Raw genomic sequence first — 12,323 nt, 5'->3', positions numbered from 1 at the left:
AAGTCAAAGGCTAACAACAAAGGAGAAATGATTCCCATAGTCTAGGAAAATGAGCCTACAGGAGAACTGGTGAAAAGGCAAAGAGAATTGAAAAAGAGAGAGAAAAGAAAAATCTTGTTTCAGTTTTGGGAGTGCACCATTGATGAGTGTTCCCGTGAGAGAAGAGAGATAGTATATAAAGGGAGCTCAGGACTCTACAATGAGTATAATTTTCAGGGATTTAGTGCTTAGAGAGACCATTCATGCTGTCTCAAGAGAAGGGGAATCAGAGCTCTCAGGGGCAACAGAAAATCAGAAGAGTAACAGGTTAGGGAGGGACCCAGGGGAAATGTCTACAGGGAAGGCACAAGTTAATAATAAATTACACAGTCAGGGCTATAGGAAAATTCCTACCATGAGGCAATATCCTCTTTAAAACTTTTAGGAATTGCTATTTCTAAGGGTGAGGCAAAAAAGAAAAATGGAGTATTGGGGTAGAGGTAGCTCTACTAGGCAATAACATAGAATCTGTTTGGAAGACAGAACTTAAAATAGTTCTTCTAAAGCTTAAATTTCATAATGAAGAGACTGAAGAAATGCTAAGTATAAAAATCATGGGCCAAAGAATAAAAGTCTAGGATAGACAGAAAGGGAAGAAAAATAATAAAGAGAAAAACACGGGAAATCCAGGCTGGCTTGAATGGTACCCGGTCCAAGGGCCCTGGACTGGACATCTGTGACAATCACAGCCTGTATGAGGGGACTTAGGGACTCGAGGCCAGGAGCTATGTGGCAGAATGGCTGCAGTGGAGGCCTGTGCTCCTGGAGATCAAAAGCAACCAACAAGAAAGGAAGAATGCAGAAATCTGAGAGTCATGAAAGCCTACAGATGAGACGTAGAGTGACAGGGCCCTATGAACAAAGAACTTCATCAGTTTCCACAGTGAAACCTAGAACTGCAGTACACCAAAACAAATCATTACCCTCCAACAGTTCCCTAGATTTTATAAAGAAATCTCATCTTCAGGCAAGTGATAAACTCAATCCTACAACTATTGACCCATTTAGTGATCAGTCACAGGCTCTTTCTGCTTTTACTGCTATTTACTCCAAAGGAGGTCTTCTTTATAGGTTGGTTCATGGTTCAGTAAAACACAAGTTATGGTGGGACTGTTCTGAAACTCTTCCATTTGATCTTCTTCTTATTACTTTAGCAGAGGGTCTAAGAGAGACTAAACACCCATATACATTTGTATCAAAAGAAGGTTTTGAAGAATTACTTTTGATTGAAGGAGCTACTGAAAAAACTGTTCCCTTGCCACCTAGACTGATTCCTGTCTTGAAGGCACCTCTGAGTCATGCTGGTGGTGAAGTGTTTGAAAGGAGATGGAATACTTTAGTATAAATTGAGTGGTGTTGAGCCTTCTCTGAATGATCATCTGAAGCATTTGCTTACAAATCTTTCCAAGAGATTAATGGATAAGAAATTCAAAGAGCCAAACATCATTGCTTTACAAAAACTAAAACAACATGGTGGAAGTTGGTTGGTTGTTGTCCTTCATTCTTGAAGAGGACCAAAATGACATCACCATAATAAAGTGAAGTTTCAGTGTGTCTGACTGTGGATGATCAGACCAATATGAGTTCGGAATGTTCTACCACAGGTTGGGCACAGACAGTCCGTGTGAATATTTGGGGTGGTTACTCCAAATTTGCACATCCTATGTTTCCTTTGTGCTGTCTGAATTCTGCTTTGCTCATAGAGCACAACACCCTTTCTGATGTGGGCATACCATGTTGAATGATCCTGTGCCAGTGTCTCCCATGTTGCACAATCAAATCCAAAGTTCTTGAGAGAGACCTTGAGAGTGTCTTGTATTGCTTCTTCTGAATACCATGTAATCATCTGCCCCATGTGAGTTCTTCATAAAAAAGACTTTTTGGCAAGCATACATTTTGCATTTGAACAATGTGGCCAGCGCATTGGAGCTGCACTCTCTGAAGCATAGTTTGAATACTTGGCAGTTCAGCTCAAGCAAGGACTTCAAGTGCCTGGTACTTTATCCTGCCAGGTGATCTTCAGAACCTTCCTAAGACAGTTCCAATGGAAGTGATTCAGTTTCCTGGCATGGAGCTGGTAGACTGTCCATGTTTCACAGGCATACAACAATGAGGTCAGCACAATGGCTCTGTAGACCACCAGTTTGGTATTAGACTGATGGAAGTAGCTGCCTTAAGATTATCAAAGCTAAAATTCCAACCTATGGTCTATCTACTCTTAAACCAAAGGAACAGTAAAACCATTTGACTAAGTGGTGAAAGATATCAGAAGCTTCATAGGGATCATAGGATCCCTTTTGAACGTGTTTTCTTTTTTAATCATAGCTATGGATATTATTTAGATGATAAAAATTAATACACAAATTGATTCCACTGAATCATAGCAAATATGCATTTATCAGCATGGGAAACTGGTTAATTATGGAAAACTATTGAAAGGACTTTTAAAGTGCAATTATGTGGGGTTTATCAAACACAGTTTTTTTTTCCCTGTTATAGTTGGTCTGTATTAAGCACCACAGTTTTGTTTACAGTTTCAGATCTGATATTTATATTATAGTATCTTTTAGTTATAGCATCAATTAAGTGATTGCACTAATTTTTCATAATTACTCTGTCATACTTTGTAGGGTTTTTAGGCCTATCAGTCATAGAAATTAGCAAGAGTGGTTAAACTGTTTAGTAGCTCACTGATAAATTATTACTTATAAACAGGTATTTTTATGATGTATAATATAAGAACATTTCAAAATATCAATATAAATTTTTCAAAGGCGTAAAATTCTGTTATGTTATAACATGAAATTATTATTTTACTATAACTTACTAAAACTATACATGAGTTTAGATGCTGTATAATATATAAGTACATTATTTTTTATATTCCCTCACCTAAAAGAAATAGGACTTGAAATGTGGGATATTTAGGAATTCAATTCTTGAAATTCCAAATTGCATTCACAAAATTTTTAATGTTAATTTATCAGCCCTTTTCCCCTTAAAATACTTAATAAATATGTGGTAGTTCCCACATACAAAAGATTAAAAGATACAGAGAGAGGCATAGTCAAGATGGTGAAGTAAGAACCATTTTTGCCTAGTTCATCCAGTATACCTCCTCCATAACAAACTAGAAAATGGGCTATACCAAAAAAAAAGTCATGATGAGTCAGTTTTCCAGCCCAGGGTAACATAAGAGAGGACTGTGAACACTGGGGTGGAAACTGGCCAGAAGCACAGCACAGCAAAAGTGGCCCAAAACATTTCTGTACCCAGGAGCAGAAAGGGACTTAAGAGAAAATCAGAGCATGAAGCACCAGGTCGTAAAGAGATCCCAGGGGACTGTGAACTACTGCCAGGAGCAGGATGGGTGCCATCTGGCAGCTCTGCCACCTATTACCTAGTTCTAGGTCACAGTTCCAGGGTGGAGAGGAGTGCTCATAAGGGGGCAGAGCCCTGGCAATCTACTGAGCAAGGAACAAGTTCCAGAAAATTAGCTGCTTAGCTCTGAATCCTAGAGAAAAGAAAGAACTTTTCTCTAACCTTTTTGTTTCTAACCTTTTGTTTCTGCTGCTGAATTGTTTCAGTCGTGTCCAACTCTCTGGGACCCCATTTGGGGTTTCTTGGCAAAGATATTGGAGTAGAGTAGTTTGTCATTTCCTTCTCTGGCTCATTTTACAGAAGAGGAAACAGGGTTAAGTGACTTGCCCAGTATCACACAGCTAGTAAGTGTCTGAGGCTGGATTTCAACTCAGGTCTTCCTGACTTCAGGATCAGTACTTTATCCACTGCACCATCTAGCTGCCCATTTAACCTTTAACCCTGCATAATCCTGCTTTGGAATAGCCAAGGCAGGAAACCAAAGAGGAGTTAAACCTACAGAACTCCCAGTGGCCTCACAGTGACTGAGTCCAAAAGCACTTTACTGAAACTCAACCACACACAAGTCAACAAATCGAAACTTGGTTCAGAAACTTACACAGCTCAAACCTGGAACACACCACTTTGGAAGCACTGAAGATTGGCAGGCCCTTAGATTGAACTGCCTGCAGTTCAGCAGAAGGACTACCAAACTTAGACTGAACTGAACTTGGACTGAAGGCAGCAGAAAGATGTAAAATGACAAAAGCTTAGACCAGATATCCCACCCCGTAGAAGTGAGCATGGTCCAACACTAACATAAAATCTGAAATCCAGAAGTAGCTAGAAGAATGAGCAAATGAAAAAAAGAACCCAGCTGTAAAGAGCCACTGTGATGACAGGGAAGCTCAAAACCAAACACAGAAGTAGACAATGACTTGAAAACATCTACCGAGAAAACTTCAAAGAAAAATGGATTTTGGAAACAAGCTCAACAAAAATTCCTAGAGACTTAAAACAGGAGTTTAAAAGTGTTTTTAAATACTAAATGAGAACTATGGAAGAAAAATATGGAAAAAGAGATACAAAACCTAACTGAAGAAAATAACTCCTTTGAAATTGGACTTAGCAAAAAAGAAGCTAATGATTCCATATGACATCAAGAAATACTAAAACAAAGTCAAAAGACTTTAAAAAATGGAACAAAGTATAGGGAAAAAAACAACTGATCTGGAAAATAGATTGAGGAAAGATTATTTAAGAAACTCATGATCAAAAAAAAGAGTCTAGATATCATATTTCAAGAATTTGTAAAGAAAAACTACCCAAATATCTTAGAACCAAAGGGCAAAGAAGAAATTAGAAAAATTCACCAATCACTTTCTGGAAAAAAACAACTCCAAAGTAAAAACTCCCGGGAATATTATAGCCAAAGTCCAGAGCACCCAGATCCAGGAAAAAGTGCTGCAAGCAGCCAGAAAGAAAGAATTCAAGTACCAAAGAGCCACAGTCATGATCACACAAGAATAGGCAGCCATCTCTATAAAGAAAAGGAGGACTTGGAATATAATATGCCAGAAGTCAAAGGATGTAAGATAACAAGCAAAAATAAACCCACCCAGCAAAACTAAGTATAAATTCTACATGGAAAAAGATTAATATTTAATGAAATAGCAGTCTTTTAAGTACTCCTGATAGCAAGACCAGAACTGAATAGAAAAGTTGACATTCAAGCACAGGACTCAAGAAGCATAAAAACGGAAAATATGAGTGAGAAATCAAAAGCTGCTAACAAGGTTAAACTATTTATGTTCTTATAGGAAAAAATGATACATGTAATCTGTCTTTTTTCATATTTCTTTTCTGTTTCTTACTAATTTTTCTGCCTATTCTGTGACTTTTAAAGTCGAGCTCTGCTCCTGGCGCACAGAGGGCACTATACCAAACTTCTTATTCTGGGTACTAGGGGCCTGGTCATTGGCTTTCCACACCAGGGCCTCAGGTGTTTCATGGCTTGCCCATTGTGCTGGGTGTGGCCCAGTCTAGTTGTACCTGTTGTGCTGGGGTTCCGGGGTTCACAAGTGGGCTTCTACACTGGGGATGGAAGCCTTACCGGGACCTGCCGAGCCAGGATTAAGGGTTGTGGATCTGTGCAGTGGCTAAGAGACTCCCTCTGATCTGTCCAGTCACCATCTGCCCTGGGCTTTGCTCCCCTTTTACTCTTTATTCCTGAAATCCTTCTAAATTATCTTCAGCTGAAAAATTGTTTCACTCCATTTTTTTGTGGATTCTGTCACTCCAGAATCTGTTTAGAGGCTTGATTTAATCTTATTCCTGAGAGAAGCTGCGTAAAACTCAGGCAACTTCTTGGCTTCTCTCTGCCATCTTGGCCCCACCTGTAACTTCTCAAACTCTTTGAAAAAAAAATAGGTAAAAAAGGAGTCCTACCAAATTCTTTCTATGACACAAATGTGGTCTTGTTACCTAAACCACAAAGAATCAAAACAAAAAAGATTTAGACCATTTTGCCTAATGAATATTGGTGCAAAAATTAACATGTTTACAACAATATATCACAAAGATAATACTGTGACCAGAGGGGAGTGTCTTCACCAAGGTCACATAGCTGGTTAGTGGTATCTGATAGTCAAGAAAATGTTGTAGGGTAGATCAGAATAGAAAACAAGGTTTCTAATGAGAAGGTGGGCAATGAGATAGTGCAGCGGATAAAGTGCTGGGCTTGGAGTTGGAAAGATTCATCTTCCTGTGTTCAAATCTGTGTTCAGATACATGCTAGCTGTGTGACCCTGGACAAGTCACTTAACCTGGCTTGCCTCAGTTTCCTCATCTGTAAAATGAGCTGGAGCAGGAAATGATAAACCACTCTAGTATCTTTGCTAAGAAAACCCCAAATGGGGTCATGAAGAGATGCACACAACTGAAAAAATGACCAGACAACAGGCACTAACTCTCAGTCAGTGAACCTGATTCAATAGTTGCATCAGGGTAGTTGGGATACTTGTTGGTTGCTCATTCCCTTCTTGGTTGCTCTTCTCCCTTTCTGAACTTCCATATCTCAGCTGTAGTCTCACCCTGCAACATCTTTCTGTGGTGCTAGCCCATTGGCAAGTACTCCTAGGGAGCTCATTCCATAGAGGGGCCCTCCATCTCCTCCTGGATCTGCTTTGGTCTTTCAGAGCTTCAGCACCAGATATCTACTGTGGTACCTTCACCCCCTCTCTGCCTTCTGCTTTCCAGATCTGGTTTCTGTGTTGTCTTCCTTAGAAAGTAAACCACTGGAGGGCAGGAACTGTCTGTTTTTGTTTGTATGTGTATTCCCACTGTTTTGCACAGTGTCTAGCATGAAGTAAGTCCTTAATAAATGCTTACCCACTGACATTTCTAGGTTCTCCCCTACCACCATCCTCAGTAACTTCTCCTTTGAAGTTCACTCAATCCTTGATATTTTTTTAAAATCTCTCTATACCTATACTTTGTAAATAAAAAAGAAAACACAAATAGAACAATATCATACACCATTTACTAAGATTTACAATATCTTACTCCATTTACTAATTAAATTACTAATATAAGGTCAAAATGGATACATGACCTAGATATACAGAGAAATTTTACAAGAAAATTAGAACATGAAACATATTACCTATTAGACTTACAGATAAGTGAACAATTTATGAATAACCAAGATCTAGAGAGCAAAGTTAGGTATAAACTGGATAATTTTTATTATATTAAATTAAAAAGGGTTTGCCCAAGTAAAACAAATGTAGCCAAGATCAGAAAGAAAGCAGAAAACTTGGAAAAAAAATTTATATAGACAGTTAATCAGATAAAGGTCTCATATCTAAAATATATAAAGAACTTAGTAAAATCTGTAAGAACATGAGTCATTACCCAGTTGATAAATGGTCAAAGGATATGAACAAGCAGTTTTACAATGAAGAAATCAAAACAATTCAGTAATATGAAAAATGCTCTAAATCATTATTGATTAGAGAAACGCAAATTAAGATAGCCTTGAGATATCATTTAACACCTATCAGATTGGCTAAAATGATAGAAGGGCAAAGTGACAAATGTTGGAGGAGCTGGGGATAATTGGGATGCTAATTCATTGTTGGTGGAATTGTGAACGGATCCAACCATTTTGGAGAGCAATCTGGAATTATGCCCCAAAAACTGTATGAAACTTTGACTCAACAATGCCCCTACTTGGTCTATTTCCAAAGATAATTAGGAGAAAAGGAAAAGAACCTATATATCCTAAAATATTTATCACAGCTCACTTTGTGGTAGTAAACAAACAGAAATTGTAGGGATATCTGTCAGGTGGGGAATGACTGACAGGTTGTGGTGTATGAACTGTGATGGAATACTACTGTACTATGAAAAATGATGAGCTCAGCAATTTTAGAGAGATGTGGAAAGACTTGCACAAAATTGTGACGAGTGAAATGAACAGTAACAGCAATATTGTTTTGAGAACAACTTTGAGTGAATAAGTTATTTTGACTATTGCAAATGCATCCAGGGAACTGATAAATACAGAGTATGTATGGAATGACGTTACATATATTTGTACACACACACATATATATGTATGTATATGCATATGTGTGTACATATAAATGTGTGTGTGCCTGTTTGTGTCTAGTGGTGGCCATCTCTAGGTGGGGGAAGCAAAGACATGATAATGTCTTGAAAATTTTTGTTGCATATTTAAAAGGAATAGCAAGTTGTACATGTGATGTGCAATCGACTTTTTTTATCATCCTGTGTTACAGAAATGCTTGTTTTATTTCATAAATTAAAAATGAAATTTAAAAACACACAAATGAATGTTGTACTATGTCAAAGGCTTTTCCATAGCTAGTGAGCTAGTTTAGTCATTTTTTAGTCATGCCTGACTCTTTGTGAGCCCATTTGGAGTTTTCCTGGCAAACATACTGGACCATAGGAAAGCAGGCATTGGGCTAGATTTGACCCTCGGGCCTCCGTCCTGAGGCAATGAGGGCCTTTTTTGATGTCACGTATAGTGGAGGGACATTGGGCAAGTCACTTAACCTCAGTTTCCTTATCTGTAAAATGAGGATAATAACAGCACCTACCTCCCAGGGTTATGAGGATCAGAGGAGTTCACATGTATAATGTTCTAAGCACTACATAATGCTTATCAGTACCATTACTATCATCAGGAGGAGCTGCCAGCTCAAATTCTAAGATCCTATCCCTGTCTGTAAAATGAGCCGGAGGAGGAAATGGCAAACCACTCCAGCATCTCTGCCAAGGAAACCCCAAATGGGGTCACGACTGAAATGACTGAACGGTATCATCTTACTTTGTGTTCCTTCTCTCAGGGCCCTCCTACGCTGGACTGGAAGGAGTTGTCACTCTCCCTGCTACTCATCTCCACTTCCAGCTGCCCCTTTGTCACTGTCCCTCTCACTTTGAGGTTCACCTCCTTCATGTTTAACCCTTTGTCCGACTCCTTTTCATCATCCTGTGCGGTACTGACCCTCTGGTTATCCTTGGTCAGTCTGTTAACAAGCATTTATTTAGGGCTTACTACATACCAGGTATTGTGCTAAATGCTGTGGACACACATACACACAAACTCCTTCTTCCAAGAGTTCTGTCCCTGGCTCCAGGCCAGCTCTTTCCATCACTCTTGGGCACTCTAGCAGATACATAGATGCCCCCTCACACATGGCATTTCCATGAGAAGAGCCCTAGATTGGAAGTGAGGAGAATTGCAGTTCTACCGAAGATAAATGAAGATCCCTCTACCCAGCTGTCCTACCTGCTTCAAATTTAACATATCCCAAACTGAACTCATCTTCCATTCCCATATATTCTTCAACCTGCTAGGGTCTTTCTCAATCTGTAGAAAAAATAAGCATGCTGTGAATTGAGAGGCATATGAGGCAATAAGCATGAAGCTTCAAATCCTGCCACTCCCCTTGCGTGACCTTAGGTAAGTCACTTAGTTTCTTTATCCTTCAGACAAGAGGGTTAGACCCTTTGAGGTTAGGACTTTGGGGTTTAGACTAGGAGACTAAGATTTCTCCTAATTTCTATATCTCTTATAAGTGAGACTCCATCAAAAGCTAAAAGCTAAAGGTCTAAAAGAGAAAAAGTGAAATGCAAAAAAGAAAGTCTCCAGATGGGATGGAAGATTGAGTGTTTTGTGTGGAGAATACAAGCAAGCCAGTTAGGAGCATCAAGGTACCCTAGTGCTTCCATTTGGACTCAATAATAATAGCTACCATATATCTACATACATAATATATATTTATTACTTACTATGTGTTAGGCACTGTTCTAGGTGCTTTACAATTATTATCTCTTTGGATCATTATAGCAACCCTGGTAGGTAGATGGTATTACTATCCCCATTTTACAGTTGGGGAAACTGAGACAAACAGGATTAAGTGACTTCCTTAAGTCACTTAGTGGGTCATACAGCAAGTAGGTGTCTGAGGCTGCATTTGAACTTAGGTCTTCCTGACTACAAGCCCAATGCTCTGCTCACTGAATCACCTAGCTGCCTTGCTTAGGGTGTAGTCCTCTGTCTAGGCTGCTCTGGGAGAGGTGGAAGATCTTGTCTTTTCTCCAGAATCATAAAATCCTTGACTCAGGACTAGAAGGGACTTCAGAGGCTGTTTTTAGTCCACCTCCCTCATTTCATGAAGACTCTGATGGGTTAAGTGATCATGCAGAGCCAAGATTTGAACCCAGATCTATGACTCCAACGAGCTCTTCTCCCAGCCCTCTTCTCTCCCTCCACCCATCCCAGTCGTGCCAGACCAAATCTTCTGTCTCCTTCCTCATGGAAGACACATGGCTGTGACTGAGGTCCTCTAATCCTCTGACTCAGCAGGAGCCCTCATGTCAGGGCCCCTGTGGGGATGCTGGCCCCATTCTCTGTCCCCTCCCCTTGGTTGTTTCTGTGGCTTCAGAATGCTGTTAGAAACCAGTTTCTTTCTGCCTTTGGCCAGAGCCCGGCAGCAGGGGCAGGAGGGGGTGTGAACCTCAAAGGTGATAAAGGGGAGAGGGAGAGAGAGATACATACCCACGAACTTTTTCAGCTGAGAACGCAGTTTTGTCACCCTCCTACCATTCATCTCAGCTTCCTGATGGCCCCTTCTTTTCAAAAGTGTTTCTCTTTCTTCCTCAAGAAAAACCACCACATTACTTTCCCTTTGAAAGTCAGTCAGCAGAGTACATAAGAAAGAACACCAGGTTGGGAGTCCCAAGTCCTGAATTTAAATCCAGGCTCTGCCTTTTTCCAGCTGTGTGACCTTGGGCAAGTCCCTTCACCTCTGTGAGCCTTAATTTCCTCCTTTGTAAAATGAGAGGAGTGGATTAGATGGCTTCTAATGGGGTGTTCAGGGAGGACTGGCACCTGTGGTGTGAGGGCTAGTCATCCACCTTTGGTGTCCACCAGATGGGGTTCAGACTCTGGGAACTCAAATTGAATTCTTCTAGAATCTCCCCACTTAACCTGGCTTTTCATACTCAAACTGAATTATCCTTGAATCTCCTCTCATAACCCGGCTTTTCATACTCAAATCTGTGGCCATTGTCTGTTACCTCTTGATTGCCCCACCTGCTTCCCACCTAGACTCTCCATAGTCTGATGTCTCCTGATTGCCTCCAGTTGTTTCCAGCCTTTGATCCTCCTTGGATTCCCTCTTTGAACTTCTCCTCAGGACCTTCCCTAGATGCCTTCTCCCATCACTCTAGACTACCAGACCACCACCACCCCATCCCTCCTATAGTCTTTTCTGTATTTAGTCCCATCTCGCCTCCATGAAGGCGCTCAGATTCAATCCAGCTCAGACTCTGTCTAGCTGGGATTGTGTCTGTCCCGCTTGTGAATACAAGCCTTACAAATGCTTAGGCTCCTTAAGAGGCAACCCAAGATGGCGAATCTTTAATAAACTTTGTTTTCTTTGGCTTTAAGAAGGCGTGAGTCGAATTCATTCGAGCACTACCCGGACTGTCGGTATTTTGGGGTCCCCAGCACCCCTTAACCTCATCACACCTGTCACCCAACACTCATCTGAGGCTCCAAAAAAGGTATAGCATGTGCAGTGGCCATACCCCAGCAAACTGTCTCAGCAAATGAGCTAAATAAACTAAGCTGAGGGTAACCCAAAGGTCTCGAAAGTGTCAGAGAGTTGGGGGGTGTCTACCCCAAGCATTTGAAGACATCCCCTGGTGGAATGGGAGAGTGGGAATAACTTGTTCCAACAGCCATGAAGGTGGCTGAAGCAGGTGCTTGGTCAGACATCAGACACCAACATCATCCGCTGCATCGGAGGCCTTTGCCGGTTATTCTGACTTTTGTCTTGCCCCTGGACTTCAAGGATCCTGGCAGAGAGAGTCTGGCTGATGACTTTGTGCAGCTCTGCCTCACTTAAATCCAATTCACAGGGCAGCTAGCTGGCACAGTAGATAAAACACCAGCCCTGAAATCAGGAAGACCTGAGTTCAAATCCAGCATCAGACACTGGTTGTGGGACCCTGGACAAGTCACTTAACTCCAATTGTCTCCCCCCAAAATAAATAAATAAATCTGATTCACACATGAGTCAAGATCTCACCCTGTCATGTCATTGGTCCTCTTCAGAAATTAAAGACAGCCAACAAGGCTCTGTCTTGGGCCCTCATCTCTACTCCTTCTATACTCCCTCTCTTTGTGACCCTCATCAGCTCCCATGGGGTTCAATTATCATTACTGAAATAGAAATTGATATATCCTGCACAAAATATCTCTGCTGAGCTCCTGTCACATATCATCAGCCGCCTACTGGGCATTTCAAACTGGGTGCCTCAGAGATATCTCACACTCAAAATGTCCTAAATTCAATTTCTCATCTTAACCCCTACCCCAATCT

General features: G+C 40.7%; 1 pseudogene; it reads left to right on the top strand.

The window, feature by feature from the left end:
* The first annotated feature begins 799 nt into the window (after positions 1 to 799).
* On the top strand, positions 800 to 1,384 carry LOC140508590 (PACRG-like protein pseudogene; annotated as a pseudogene).
* The last annotated feature ends 10,939 nt before the right edge of the window (positions 1,385 to 12,323 follow it).

The sequence above is a fragment of the Notamacropus eugenii genome, chromosome 5, assembly GCF_028372415.1.
Source record: "Notamacropus eugenii isolate mMacEug1 chromosome 5, mMacEug1.pri_v2, whole genome shotgun sequence".
Classification (NCBI taxonomy): Eukaryota; Metazoa; Chordata; class Mammalia; order Diprotodontia; family Macropodidae; genus Notamacropus; species Notamacropus eugenii.
The sequence above is the reverse complement of the archived record's forward strand: the minus strand, read 5'-3'. Positions and strand labels throughout refer to the sequence as shown.